Raw genomic sequence first — 16,671 nt, 5'->3', positions numbered from 1 at the left:
CATCATCATGTACGTCTCTGATTCATGTCGGCTACATCAATGTTGGTGACAGCGTGGACAAACAAGAGATCTACGTAAAGGTGTATGCTCTGGAGCTCAAGACCAAACACTCAGAGGGTAGCTACGTCTCAATTACAAAAGAAAAATACAACCACTGCTACTTCTACAACTCCTACTCTTACTACCATCACCACGACTACTGCTACTACTACTGCTGCTACTGCTACTCCTACTCCTCCCACTACCATTACTATGTTCATTTATATAAATAATAGTTAACTTTATATCACCATCACCACCGATCCTCATTCACCTCGAATTAACCCCACCCTAACTCCGACCCCCACCCTAACCACTGACAATCTATATACAGGAAGCACAAGTAATTGCAAGTGACATTAAAGCTGATTAAGAACTTATGCCTATAGATGAATTTTGTCACGATAAAATACAGTGGGAATCATGAAAATAATAGGGACATCCCAAACGGACTGATCTGTCATTCGTCACTACATACCCCTTATCGAAACCTGCAAGAACATTCGATTTAGAAGTAAACAGACTGACAAAATATGGTTGTAAATCATTTGTTCAAAGAACTCCTCCTTAATACTATTTCTTTACATACATGTTTTTGTATCTGAAACAGAGTTGAAAGTGACAGTCACAAAGGTTTCACAAAAGTTAACATTCAGTGGTTATAAATGTTACACACAGAACACATGCACAGTTGCCATGGGAGGAACCCGTGTCTCTATTCGGCTTGTCCCGGAATGACACGAGTTGTCACGGAAGTGATTTTCCTCAATGCATGACAAAGCGTAACACTTCCTCCAAGTCCTATGTTGTGCATATTGTCCATGAAGTTATTAGGAAGGAACTTGTGGGTACTTCCTTTTCTAAATGAACCCTATAAGTTATGTTAAAAATAGATACAGTACAACCAGAAATTATTGAGAATTTAAAGAGTGTACAATTCTTTTTTTTCACTCACGCATTAAATGTGAATATTAGCAGACCATAACTCCAGATTCAAAGACAGTTAGTATTTTGTCAAGTCACCATGGGCAGCAATGCAGGTTTCAATGCGGCGGGGAATACTACTGATCAAAGAAGTTAGAAAGTCGTGGTCCATGCTGTACCAATATCGGACCACCTCTTCTTTCATTTCAGCAATATTTGTCAGATTTTTCTTATTGACACGTTCCCAAACATTTTCTATTGGGTTTAGGTCAGGGCTATAGCTTGGCCAATCTAATAATGTCATATTTTGGGTCGAAACCAGGCCCGTGAATGTTTTGAACGATGTTTTTGGTCGTTGTCCTGCTGGAAATCCAAAACATTTCCATAGAACACGTGAGCAGATGGACGTAAATGTCCCTCTGTGTACCGGTCACTGTTCATATTCCCTTCAAATACACAGAGGGGCGTTGCCCCTAACACAGATATGCCACCCCACACGTTAAATTACGGACTGTACTTTGGGCGCTGATACAAAGGTTTTTCAGTTTGTTTGGTCCAGAATTTCAGTGTATTAGGAAACAGCCACACAGAACTTTCATCTGAGAAATCACATTGTCCCAGTTAAAATTTCTATGCTGTGAGCACCAGTTCAACCTTCGCTCCTTTTGTTCAGGTTTCATGATCGGTGATGGAATTCCTCGACTTTTCTGCCAACCCATTGCATGCAGCTCAGTTCTAATTGTCTCCTTACAGACAGCCACAGTTACCCTATCAATCATATCCAGCCTTAAGTTTTCCTACCTGCGCCTCCCTGGTGCTCAGTGCCATATCCATTTGCAATATTTTTCAAAACACGATTAACAGCTGACAAAGGGATGCCTGTTCTACTTGAAATCACTTTAGCTGATCTGATGTCCTTGTTATAATACTCTAAAATCAACTTCCTCTTCTCTAAATCATCCATACTGAGGATCACTGAAAATGTCGTCTGCTAGCAAGTAAACAAAGGGGGATAAACTCCTCACAAACTAATGAAAAAGGATGAACGGAGTTGTCTCTCTTTGATGAAACCAAGCACTTGATAGCTGGTCATGGTTGTTTATAGTAGAAATCCAATGAAACATACTAGTATTCCTTAAATTCTCAATAATTTCTAGTCATACTATATATTCTCGTATATCAGTTGAAATACGAATCCTTTAAAGTGGAATAAAGTTGACTTATGGTATTTGGTAATAAATCACATTGGTGAACCACATGTTTCGTCCCAGGCAGTTGGGAAGTGTCTTTAAATCGGCCAACTTTTAGAATTCAGAACCACAAACTTTACAGATTGAATCACAATACCTGATGACGTAATTTGTGAAACTTAGTTACCAAACACAATGCTCTGCGACGTCAGATTGTTGTTTGGGTTTGCCTAGGTTCCTCTCAGTGGTCTGCTGTCTCTACGTGCATTGGCGCTGAGTAAGCCAAGCGATTTTGGGAGTTAAAACATACCCGGCGGCGCATTTAAAAGCATGTTTAGTTTACACATATTTTATTTCGAAATACAAAAAATGAGGATCGGTGAACAAGCCAAAGGATTATGCATATACCTCTTCCGTACAACATAGAGAGAAGAAAATATAATTTTAGTGACATCATAAAATAGTCGTTTAAGTGTTGTTGGCAAGTGTAATCAATACAGCAATTGTATTGTCACATATCAATCAAAAGTATGGTAGTATATCAAAAGGTATATGGTAAAATTATGTAATTATGTTTCATTTTTTACATCGTTACGAAATTATGGAGTGATGTGTTTCTTATCTTAGTATTTTACAAAAGCAGGAAATCTACCTGATAAAAATATTAAACTGTGCACTGATTTCAAGATTTCCATATTCGTTTTTAAGTGTGAGCTGGAATGACCGTAAAGAACAGATTATAAATCAAAGCCATTCACAAAGTAATACAAATCGTGTCTGATCAATTCATAATCAGCGCAGACAAAGAAATAATGTAGAGTGTCTTCAGTATGACAGCCACAGTTATACATTGGTCTCTCAGCTATATGTCTACCAAATTTGTCGGCGTTGAGATCGCTGCAACCAAATCGGAGGCGGGAGTGACTGATTTGACAGAATCGTGAACAGTAGTTAAGATCGAAGTAATTTAGTTTAGAAATATTGTCCTTTTTCAATCTCTTTTATAATTCGCCAAGGGATGGGGCGCTTGTACTGTCAGGGGGTAAAGTATTCCAGATATTGATTGTGTCAGGAAGGAATGTTTTGGCATACTTCTACAATTAATACTTTGGAGGTTTAGATGATTTCTTAAATAATAAGTGGTTGAATAAGATATACTTTATTTGGTAAGAGAGATGATAAATAAGGAGGCACTAGATTGTTTTCCATTTAATAGAACATGCATAGCTTTTGAGATTGTCTCCTTTTATCCAAAGAGGTAAGAATTGTTTCATCATAAAGTTTATCATAACTAGTGCCACTGACAGCTCCACATTCAGTTCTGATTGCATGGAGGTGTCACTTTTCAAGCATAGGTTTTGTTCATTTGTACAATTGTACCAAATATGACTGACATAATCGAAAATAGGCAGTATAAATGATTTGTACATAGTTTCCAGAGTCTTTCCATTAAGGCGATACTTAAAACTTCTCAGACAATTTATCATGAGGCCACCTTACCGTGAAGTTTCGGTATGACTGTACCAGAGGCCATCTTGTTGACATGTTACTCTAAGGTGTTTATGGTCTGGCACCTCGGCGATAACAGAGTTATTCATTAGCAATTTTGGCGCTTGAGTTAGTTTTCGGGAAATTTGTATAGATGCAGTGTTACTTGGATTGAAATCAACTTGCCATTCATCTGCCCAGTTAGATATTCTTGATAAATGCTCATTTAAACAAGCTGCAGGTGTTTTGGGGTCATGTACTATAACATAAAGTGACGTGTAGACCGCGAAAAGTCTTATGTTACTATTAATGTCATCAACAATATCATTTATGTAAAGTATGAATAATAGCAGTCCGAGAGCTGATCCTTGGGGGACACCTGCTAGAACTAGTCTAAGGCCGGATTATTAACCATTTAGAACAACGCGTTGACATAGCTTTTCTAGTAACTTTTAAACCATAGTAACAAGTTGCCGTTTAAAACCATATGATTCAATTTGTTTTGAGAGGCATTTTAGAAGTTAATGAAGATGAAGGAAAACTGATTTGTATGGATAGTCAACTTCTTTATTGCAATGAGTGCGACGTTTCGGTGTAGGTACTAAATGTTAACAAATTTGATTCATTATGAGTAATGAAAAGGATTGGCAAACAAGCCAAAGGCTTATCTTAATGCCGCTCCAATACAACAACATCGATTGTGTACATATGTATGATATTTCAACAGAAAATAATTAAGTGACATTGAATTTGTTCAATGAAATAATATCATTTACCGTAGGTTAACAGTTATGTATTAAATTGTGTTTCAGTGCATTACTTTTTAAAATTTAGATCGACAAGAATTTTAAATAAAACAATTAACAGATTTAACAATTTGCAATTTTCAATTTCTGATGCTTGAATATTTCCATATGGGATCGATTTGAGATTGTATCCATTTCTATAAAAATACATATCGTTTCTTGAATTGTCATAATTTGGACGCACAAAGAAATAGTATAAATTATCTTCAAAAAATGCACCACAGGGACGAGATGGGTCGTTAGATATATAAGGATTAACTTTGTACGAGTTTAGATCATTACATCCTAATCGAAGTCTACAGTGCATGATTTGACAGAATCTGCTTCAATTGTTCAGGATAAGGGGAGTGAGTGTGTTTCCACCAATATTAGCAATTTTCCAGCAATGTCAACCAAGAACAACCAGAAATGCGTGACGGGCGAATGTTTTAACCACTATATGACCACACTGCCGCTGTGAATCCCCCGTCACCATTTCACGGGATTGTATACACTTCAATCCTCCACTACTCATGAATACAGCATCAAAATGTCATGGGATTGTATTCAAAACATATTCCCCCAGCCCCACGGAATACATCGTCAATAGTGTACGGGCTTGTATACACTTTCGCCCATAAATGCATTCATTTTGTCAATACTTTACGGGTTTTATGCACTACATTCCTCCCTATTGTAAATACAGCCTCAATACTTCCATTTGGCTTGAATACTCTATAATCCTCCATTGCCTGTAAATACTACCTCGATGCGTGATTGTGTGTTGTATACTCTATAATCCTCCATTGCCTGTAAATACAGCCTCAATACTTCTATGTAGCTTGTATACTCTATATACCTCCATCACCTGTAAATACTACCTCAATGCGTGATTGTGTGTTGTATACTCTATAATCCTCCATTGCCTGTAAATACAGCCTCAATACTTCAATGTAGCTTGTATACTCTGTATACCTCCATCACCTGTAAATACTACCTCAATGCGTGATTGTGTGTTGTATACACTATAATCCTCCATTATCTGTAAATACAGCCTCAATACTTCTATGTAGCTTGTATACTCTGTATACCTCCATCACCTGTAAATACTACCTCAATGCGTGATTGTGTGTTGTATACTCTATAATCCTCCATTGCCTGTAAATACAGCCTCAATACTTCTATGTAGCTTGTATACTCTGTATACCTCCATCACCTGTAAATACTACCTCAATGCGTGATTGTGTGTTGTATACACTATAATCCTCCATTATCTGTAAATACAGCCTCAATACTTCTATGTAGCTTGTATACTCTGTATACCTCCATCACCTGTAAATACTACCTCAATGCGTGATTGTGTGTTGTATACTCTATAATCCTCCATTGCCTGTAAATACAGCCTCAATACTTCTATGTAGCTTGTATACTCTGTATACCTCCATCACCTGTAAATACTACCTCAATGCGTGATTGTGTGTTGTATACACTATAATCCTCCATTATCTGTAAATACAGCCTCAATACTTCTATGTAGCTTGTATTAGTCAAGGAGCTTATGGGATTCCGTGAAAGTTTTTTGATGGAAGCAAACCATATATTCTTTTGTGTTGATATGTTAAAGGAGTTTAAAAAAATGTTTGGTTCCAATCTGAATATTGATGCGAAAGCTATTTTTAGCTCAAAATCCAAGATGGCCGCCAAAATTTAACCGGGAACTGAAAAAGTTGCAAAAACTCAGAACAAAACAATTGTTTTAATATCAAATACCATGCATATTTGGTTACGGAATATATTTCTCATATGCTGTAAGTCACCAGATCTTTTTAGTTTGATTTTAGTCTTAAATTTACATTAAAGAGTCATTTTTAGCTCTAAAAGTTTTAATGATGAATAAAACCCCCATTTTTTCACAAGGCATATATTTTGTATAGAACTAGTACAATATGAAAAAGGAATATACTTTTTACCCTGTTTATCAACTATAGATGAGGTCTTTACATGAAACTGGGACCCAGAAATATACTCTTCAAAAAGAAACGCACAAGCCATTTTTTAGAATAATTTCTTGCATTAGTTTAAGAGCTATTATTTCATGTAATCCCAATGGTAAAAAGGTGAAAATTCAAACGTCTATAGACGAATGCTTTACTGTTGTGTTTCTGTTCTCTTGAGTCCACAAGATGGCGTAAAAGTCAGTTCTTTCTATAGCCACCATTGGCAGCAATTACTGCTCGGCACCGTCTCAGCACAGACTGGATAAGTTGACGAAGTAGCTATTATCATCGTAGGCGACTTCAATTTCCATTTTGACAACAAGGATAACCATGACACTAAACGAATAATTAATCTTCTTGAAGTCCACAACTGTGTACAACTTGTGTCAGAGGCAAGCTACAGAGGTGGACACACTCTGGACTGGATAGTTACCAGTGATTCAGACGCTTGTGTCAGTTGTGTACCTGTATAGGATCTACAGATCTCTGACCATTTCCATATATTTGTGAGCTTGGACCTCTCAATACCCAGTCCAAATGTGAAGATTACTCGCTGTAGGAACATGCGCTCCCTGGGTATGGATACTTTTAAAGACAATTTGCTAAACTCTTGACCTTATACTTGAGCCACCATCTGACGCTGAGAGTCTTGTTCTGCTATACAATAGAGTTCTATCTGAGCTGCTATATAGACAAACATGCACCAGTGAAGGACAGAGTCATACCAGTCACTAAAACATCTGCATGGGACTTCACACCTGAAGTTCGACAAGCGGAAAAAGACAAAAGGAAAGCAGAACGCAGATGGAAAACAATCTTTCCTGGAGATTCATCTCCAAATGCATATTTCAGCCAAAAATCACTCAACAACGGTCATCAGACAAATCAACATCTCAATTCTAAGACTGAAGCACTGAAGCCAACACGTCAAGTCCAAAGTTGCTGTCCAAACTTTTGTTCAGTATCTTGAGTAAAGACTTTGAATCGACACTTCCGACATCTGATGACAATGAAGTAATAGCACAGACATTTTCGGATTATTTCTACAAAAAGATCCAAGAACATTCATGCCAAGATTTCGTCTTCTGCGGCTGTGGATGAAGCTGATATTCCGCCACAAATGTTTGATGGCACGCCTCTTACTCATATTCATAGTTTCACTGATATTTACCAACATTAGTGCTTATTATTAACTCTTCTACTTCATCTGGTTATGCCCCAAGTGTACTCAAGTCAGCTCTAGTTAGGCCAAATCTGAGGAATCAAGCCTTGATTAGGAGGATCCAAAAAACTACAGGCCTGTTTCAAACTTAGCATATATATCCAAACTCATTGAACGTGCAGTCTCAAGTCGTCTCATGGGCCACCTTTCCTGGCATAACCTCTATGAGGTGTTCCTATCAGGCTGCAGAGCACACCACAGCACAGAGACGGCCCTGCTGAAGATCCCGAATGACCTACGATGTGTTATTGACACAGGACAAGTGGCCCTGCTCACATTACTTGGCCTAAGCAGTGCCTTTGACACGACTGATACAGAACTTGGATTCAGCTTTATCCTGGCTGGCATCTTATCTACAGGACAGGACTCAAACCGTTGTTGTTGGTGAGTCTGTGTCAACCGCATCTAGCCTTGAGTGCGGAGTCCCTCAAGGACCCGTGCTAGGTCTGATCCTCTTCACCCTCTACAGTGTTCCACTTGGCTTTGTTGTAGCAAACCTTAATCTTGACCTCTTCTACGCAGATGACACGCAGCTGTGGAAGTTATTTCAACCAAACACAGAGTCAGCTATAGAGCGTCTCTCTGTCAGACATCAGACTGTTACCAGAAGATATTCATGGATGTCATCAAATGCTTTGAAATGAAATTAAGAGAAAACAGAGTCCATTCTTTTGGGACAGGCTGGAAAACGCAAGCAGTGTGACATTACTAGTGTATGTGTCTGTGGAGCAACCATTCCTCTTTCTTCCGCTGTCAACGATCTGGATTTTGTCATCGATCAAGATCTAAGTATGACAGAACACGTCAAATATGTTACTAAAACTTGCTACTCCCATCTCCACAATATCAAAGGCCAGACCGTTCTTACCAAAGATGCCTAAAAAACCCTCTGCCTCAGTCTAGTGACATCGCGTATGGACTACTGTAACAGCCTTTTGGCCGGATCTCCATCTTGTGTCACTGACCAACTCCAATGCATACAGAATTTAGCTGCTCGCATTGCCTCCCAGATCACCAGAAAAAAAACGCATCACACCAACTCTAATGGACCTTCATTGGATGCCCGTGAAACACAGAATCTCCTTCAAACTATTCTGTCTCGCATACCAGTGCACGACTAACACGGCTCCAGTCTAACTCTCAGATCTTCTTCAGGCTTATGCACCATCTAGATCTCTCAGATCAGGGAATCAACACCTTCTTGTTATCCCCAAAGTCAAACAAGCTAAATATGGACACCGTGTCTTCTATCCTGCTGATAAAAATTTTTCTCCCCACATTTATTTGTATATGTTTTTTTTCAAAGATTATAACCATTTTAGAAAGTTATTCGATCTGATGACTTGAAAATTATTTCAAGGGATTTAATTGAGAGAGTGTGAAGCAGAAAATAGTGTTTTCTCCCCATCATTTCGTTATATTCTTATCTATTTTCAAAGAACTCTGCTTTTAGAAGCAAAACTTCAAGCGTAATAATTAGAAATTGATAAATCATAATCTGATATTGACATACTACATTTTGAAATAAGGACTGCTCCCTTACTGACAGTCTCACCAAACAAAAATAAACATCTCTTTTTAGTTTCATACATAACTGTTCTTTAACAACTTGATTTACATTGAGTTGATGAAATGAAGCAATCATATACTTACAAAATGCACAAAACCTACATCTGCTTAAATTCGTCTGCTAGCTGACATTTTTAGAGAGGGAGTGTTCATTATATATTTTTTTTTAATTTAAAAAATATATTTTGGGGGGACTAAACTATTTCATGAAATAGAGAAACACACTTGGATAAAGTTAATAACCTCAAATTTTAAATATTCAACTCTCCCATTATGACCTTCTGACTTTTTAGCAACCTTTTCCACAACCACTTTGAACAGTGCTCAAAAGTACTGTTTGCACCATATTTCAGCTTGGAACCAAACTTTTTATTTAACTAGCATGTCTGATGAATACGAAAAACACAATGTCTTGCTTTCATCGCAAAACTTCCACGGGACTTGAATTCTGTACCCATCCTACCAGACTATATACTCTGTATACCTCCATCACCTGTAAATACTACCTCAATGCGTGATTGTGTGTTGTATACTCTATAATCCTCCATTGCCTGTAAATACAGCCTCAATACTTCTATGTAGCTTGTATACTCTGTATACCTCCATCACCTGTAAATACTACCTCAATGCGTGATTGTGTGTTGTATACACTATAATCCTCCATTATCTGTAAATACAGCCTCAGGGGCGCTGGGGTAGCCCAGTGGTTAAAGCGTCCGCTCGTCACGCTGAAGACCCGAGTTCAATTCCCCACATTGGTACAATGTGTGAAGCCAATTTCTGGTGTCCCCCGCCGTGATATTGCTGGAATATTGCTAAAAGCGGTGTAAAACCAAAAGGTATTGATACAGTTGCAGGCAACGATAAGGTCTCCTTGGCTTTAGTTCCATCCATTGTATCTGAGGGCTAGAAATCATCGTCCAAAACGGAGCCAGGACACGTTTATTGACAGGCGAGCGGATCTTCCAAATACAGCCGGGGTCGCGGGGTCATGTACCTTTTAAGAAGTTCCGGAGAAGAAATAGTTCCCTCTTTAAAAGGCTGTATCTCAGTTGTTCTTGGGTCTACGGTCAAAACAATTAGAGTTCTGGTATCACCAAGACACCATCTACCATGCTGGCATTTTGGGAGCAAACTACTCAGAAAACTGCTGAAAAACATAGCCAAAAGACTGAAAACGAAAATAACTGCCAAGCGGTACGTTTTAGCGACTTGACCCGTCCAGGCAAAATTGTTGGGAATTAGATTGTGCATCTGTACAAGAAATTTGGAAGTGTTGGAACAATTCGTTCTTGAGATGTTTGCTGTCAAACGTTGAAATTTTGGAATAAATTTTGAATCAGGGTTTTAACCCCTGGACATGGTAGACAGCCCAACAGACTTTCTAATGGTCAAGGTCAACAAGGTCACGGGGGTCAAAGTCATTTGACCGGTCCGTCACAAGAAAAAGTACTTCTTTGACGAGCTAAGACGCCGCTGTTACTGCTTCTGGGCTAAAAGGAATTGGTGTTTCAGCTTTGCCCGGACCTAGTGTATTGTATGGAATGGTCAAACTCGGCAAAGCTGATCCCGACGTCTGTCCGCATGTCTGTCCGCCAAACTATTTTCCCCTATTTTCTCCGGAACTATTGCCATACAGAACTGAGATTGTGCAGACAGCTTTCCATTAACTGTGCCTACTAATATAGTAAATGTCAAGTCATTCCCTTTTCAACTTTCGTTGGTATGGGAATCTGAAAAAAATAAGTTTAAATCAAGATGGCGGCCAAACGGCGGGACGTATCCCCTTGGAACAAAGCAATCGAAAATCATCGGAATCTCATGGCAGAGACACATACCAAATATGGACGCTATTGGGTCGATGCTGACGGAGATATATGCTGTTTTATGCCGTTCTGATGGCATATCGCATTTTTGCAATCTTTTCAATCCAATATGGCCGCCAAACCACGTGACTTTTGACATATGACTAAGAACAGAAAATGTACAGCAACAACAGACAACATCTAAACCAGCTTGTTGAAGACTTTTCCCTGTTAAGTTTGCTTTTGAAAAACCCGTGAAGAAGTCTTTGAAAGTTTTTGAAGAGAACTTTGGCCCGGAAGTAGCTCTTAATATGGCGGCCATCGAAGGCACACCCAAGGGGTCAACAGCATGAACATCAATCTACGCAGTAGGGATACAATGACGTGTCAACCCAGTCAGCGAGACTGACCACCAGATCCCGTTAGTCACTCCTGCAATATCACGGCGGAGGACAACAGAGTGGGAAACAAACTGAGTAACTCATTCACTCACTAAATAGTGCCTCAATACTTCAACGTGGCGTTTATGCACTATAATCTTCCACTACTTGTAATTACAGCCTCAATATTTCGCGGGCTTGCATACACCATATATTCCGTCACCCTCCATGAATGCATGTTGTCAGGCTGTATAGACCTATAAGAAATTAATTGTACGTTAACACTGATGATTTTGCAATTAAACACAGTATATAGTTGTTAACTCCCATTTTTACTCTAAGATAATTCAAGACATATATACATATAGTGTGTCCCGTGTCTGGATACTCCATACTTCAATCGTAAGAAATGTACCAGTAAATCAGTAGAATGTTAAAATCTGACAGCTGAATGATCAAAGTTCCTTGCTGATTGTGTCCAAACTGCTGCACAGGCACGCCTGTTTGTTGGCGTAACACTGTTGTTATCTTTCTCTACACTTTCTTAGCAAAATGTTTTATGAGAATTTAATTGCCCTAGTTTACTGACAGGGCTACACATTAGTTTTCTTTACAGCAATATGTGCAATATACTTCAAAGTTATTTTGCAACGTGCATAGGCCATTTTTTACAGGGACACATGATAAGACTATAGACTATGGAAGAGGAGGTGAATATTGCATAGGCGAGGAATTCTTGGTATTACATGTGTGTATGTCTCGTAGTCTTAAATCCGCCTTGAAGTTATATTGCCTTGCATGTCATGTTAGGGTGTCTGTTTTGATATTTTGATACCATACTTTTTATAAAGTTGATTTTCTTGTTATTTTTCAGATACCATTGGCCATCATTTGGACTTCTCGAAATGGTAATTGTCAAAACAAAGAGCGCGTATACGTTTAAATTTCTGAGATTGAATGGACATTAGACATACACTGCCGGACAAGAGTGAGTGAGTGAGTGAGTGAGTGAGTGAGTGAGTGAGTGAGTGAGTGAGTGAGTGAGTGAGTGAGTGAGTGAGTGAGTGAGTGAGTGAGTGAGTGAGTGAGTGAGTGAGTGAGTGAGTGAGTGAGTGAGTGAGTGAGTGAGTGAGTGAGTGAGTGAGTGAGTGAGTGAGTGAGTGAGAGTGAGTGAGTGAGTGAGTGAGTGGTGGTGAGTGAGTGTGAGTGAGTGAGTGAGTGAGTGAGTGAGTGAGTGAGTGAGTGAGTGAGTGAGTGAGTGAGTGAGTGAGTGAGTGAGTGAGTGAGTGAGTGAGTGAGTGAGTGAGTGAGTGAGTGAGTGAGTGAGTGAGTGAGTGAGTGAGTGAGTGAGTGAGTGAGTGAGTGAGTGAGTGAGTGAGTGAGTGAGTGAGTATTTTACGCCGCTTTTAGCAATATTCCAGCAGTATCAATACGGGGGCACAAGAAATGGGCTTCACATATTGTACCCATGAGGGGAAACGAACCCGGGTCTTCAGCTGACGAACGGACGTTTTACCCGTTCGGGTACCTCACCGCAATCCGGACAAGAGAGAGATTACCCATGTTTGATTGAGGCTAAAAATGAAAGAAACAAACTGCTTATTTCATGGAAATGTTCTTGGTATGGATGTCACATTGGTGTTTGGAACATTAAGTATGTGGTTTTCAGCCTAGCAACGTTTTTCGATGCCAAAGCTGCAAATTAAGTTATAACGCTGCGGGGTTAAGTAGTTATCACTACACCCAGTAACGTTTGGAGGTTGGGTTTGGTTTGTCCTATCAAATATTTCACTTCCCCGTCGCTCTATATCGAGATTGATTGTGTAGAAGGCCACGGTATAGTGTGTGTGGTGGTAGTAGTAGCGTACTATAACGTTTCTGTGAAGTCCGTGCTAAAATATCTAGTCCGAGGGAAACACAGTCATACTAGTACTACCATATTCATACTAAGCCTCTCTGTGAACATCGGGCAAACACAAACGTATGTTATAGCATAGCCCTATAAACAGGTCTTCAAGATGACTTGCTTGACCATTTATTATCAAATCTACATATGGACATTCATTATGTATCTCACAGGTTCTCGTTTGTGATCACGCCCCATGGCGAGATTCTCCACGTCTACCACCCTCCCGACGACGACGATGAAGCTGTTGCCATGAAGAAAGGAGCCGCCGCCATGTTCGCGTCTCGTCTCCACCACGCCACTGATGTAATAAAGGATTGCAGTCTCTCCAGTGTTGAACTGAGCAACGTTCTCACAGACAGCATTCCCACTTCTCAATTCCTATAGTTTCATAGATGAATAGAAGTCTACAACTAAACCTAGTTAAGTCCTGGCGTCAAAACGTGGTTGGAAATACATTGAATTACCAGTTGTTTGAGACAGACGGATAGTAATTCTCCCTTGATTTTTAAAATATAGTATTCACAGAAACTATTGAGAAAGTTGTTTCAGCAAATACGTGATACATGTATATAAACTGTTACCAGTAGAAGTTTTACTCAAATGAATATGCTGAGATATGATTCCCTTACAGTCGAAGTGTCTTTTCAGTACTTTGTGATAACTCCTTGGCCTGCAATACACAAAAGAATGCGCCTAGGTACACTACCAATCAAAGTTTGTAGGAAATCGTGTGGCAGCGTATCCCAATATTCTACCACTTCTTTCTTCATATCATCAATATCTTAAAGTCCTTTTTGGTTTATTCTGTTTATTCTGTCCCACATATTCCCAGTAGAGTCAAGATCTGGGCTGTAGCTGGGTCAGTCAAAAACTTTAGTCTAAAACATTGTCATCTGAAAACCACTGTTTTGTGTAGCCCCAGTATGTTTTAGGTCGTCATCATGCTGGAAAATCAATTATCTTCATACAGTCTTCGGTCCATCGTTGGAAGGAGGTGACCAAGATGCCCCTGTCTTGTGCTCAATCCCAACTCCTGACTGCGTATTCTTCAAAGTTCTGTATGCTGTAGACAGAGGAATGTCATGTCTAACAGCTAACTTTTTTGCATTAATCACACTCCTTTCAAAATCATCTGGAACCAGCTTTCCTTTCTTTTCTCTTCTACTGTCACACCTGCAATGTCAACAAAGGAAGCCGTCTGCGACACCTGGGGAGATAATTCTTGATGTAGTAAGGCTCATTCTGAAGCCAACAAGGGTTGGGAGAAACAATAGTCATAGAAAATTTAACAATCAAACTTTAGTTGTGTTCAAAACTACGATATAAACTCCAAAAACCATTTCATTTCTATTTCGGTGAGTACTTTAGCACTGGTTGACACGTGTAGGCCATGACTCTTTCCACCACATCTGTCCACCTGTTGAATGCAGTTCGGCGCTAGTTCTTGTTGGCGTCAATAGACACGATGTCTCCCATCCCGTCGTTGCAGATTTATCGCTGATCCAAACGCATCGCCAGTTCCCCAGGTTCATACCTGTACTCTGTTGCACCATTGGACACGTCGTGTCAGGTCAGGTTCAACTTTTGGTCGATATGCTCGAATTCCCATTTTCTCTCAGATGATGTCTGAAGGTTTGCTCGGACATTTTTCGAGGCACCTGTCCTCCATGATGAACTTGGTTTGACCTTTTATAGTCGATGTCTCTACCAATGTTTCCTACCCATAACACGTGAATTGAGTGGAAAACCTTTTCTGCAGACTTTTCATGTTTCGTTTCCTTTTTTATGACAAACGCTTACAAACACATTTTGGGATGCGTTTGCTCTCAATACACAGGAACCATGACATGATTAACGAGATTCAAACATAGGAATTGTCTTAATGACGAATGCTGTCAAAATATATCGAAATGAACTGCTGAAAACACCTGTGCGTTTTGTTTGCTGTTTTGTAAAGAGTGTATTGGGTAGCAAAGTGGATTTAAACTGTGAATTCTATTATTTCGACCATGTGATTAATATTGATTATGGACTTAACGTAAATACCAGGGAAAAACCAGTCTGGATTATCCGCCAAAACGGGTTCAATACAGCATTGAAGACAAACTAGATGTGTACATATTACAATTTGTCTCTGGTTATGACTGCAGGCGTTGGCGCCTTGACTCTACATATATTTGGCTCTTTTCAGCAGTTCAGAAACAAATACATCTACACTGATTTGTAGTAATACCAACTACTATAAACATCAGTGCTATGGAGTGATGCTAGGAAAGAGACACACCACCTGGAAATGACAAATAATGCTCCTATCTACCTATAGTTTGTGAATCAAAGTTGTCTTATGTGCAGAGTTACGTCCCTTATACATTTCAGGATTCCCTGAACATCTTGGTCTGTCAGCACCATAATCCTGCTCGAGAAATTCACCAAACAGTTACATCTTCAAATATTGAACGCAGAATAGTTGCGCTCAGTACCAAACGAATGTTTAATCATTCAAACTGTAGCTCATTGCATGTATAGCCCAGCGGATAAGTGATCAAATTGTGCACTTTGTGTTACAAGCATGAAACTTGGCATGATTGTAGCTTATACCATTCTAACTGAATAAAGATCGAGAGGCCTCGCAGATTTTGTTTATTTTCCATAATTTTGGGGAAAAGTGAAAAATATAATTTTATACTATTTTCGTCATAACCTTTACAAAATTCTCCAATTCTCATAAGTCATATATCAAATTGTAGGAAATCCATAGCTGGTCATTTTCCATCTGTACATGTTTTTATCTTTAACGGTTAGGTCTACGGAAGTCAGTTTATATCACGACTACCCGAAAATGCGAAAGTGGCGGCCATTTTGAAAAATGGCCGCCAATTTTCACACACCATTTTGCAAAATGGCCGCCATATAGAGTACATCAGTAAAATAAGTATGAGATCACCCAATGATCTAAAATATTTTTATCATTTCTTTGCAAATTCAATACCAGAAGCCTCACAGATTGTTGTAATTTTTTATATTTGGGGGGAAAAGTGGGGAAAAAATTGAATTTTCCAAGATGTTCCTTTATGTCAATTTTAAATCCTCATAAATTGTATGTATCTAGAATATTGTGAGAACAGACGAAAGTTTATTTTAAGGAATATATCATTAGATTTACTTACATGTATAATGTATGAGCTTGGTTGGCTATAGAACACCTATAAAAACATTTCAAAATCAACACAACATCAATGTCAAAGTAGCTATCTCATCACTCTATGGACGGTTACTCAATCATGTGTAATTGTATCTAGCTTGACTGAATGAGAAAAGTGCATAGCACTTGAGAGATGTTTTAACGCACTTGGACCGGTTTGA

General features: G+C 39.0%; 1 long non-coding RNA gene across 1 annotated transcript; it reads left to right on the top strand.

Annotated features, from left to right (window-relative positions):
* The first annotated feature begins 76 nt into the window (after nucleotides 1–76).
* On the top strand, nucleotides 77–13,606 carry LOC124257136. Its single transcript, XR_006893186.1, has 3 exons — nucleotides 77–117; nucleotides 12,274–12,307; nucleotides 13,479–13,606. It is a non-coding gene; the product is annotated as an uncharacterized LOC124257136 (long non-coding RNA).
* Nucleotides 13,607–16,671: the final 3,065 nt, after the last annotated feature.

Source organism: Haliotis rubra, unplaced genomic scaffold (genome assembly GCF_003918875.1).
Source record: "Haliotis rubra isolate DU_JTF1 unplaced genomic scaffold, ASM391887v1 Scf65, whole genome shotgun sequence".
In the NCBI taxonomy this organism is placed as follows: Eukaryota; Metazoa; Mollusca; class Gastropoda; order Lepetellida; family Haliotidae; genus Haliotis; species Haliotis rubra.
This window is presented reverse-complemented; position numbering and strand designations above follow the sequence as displayed.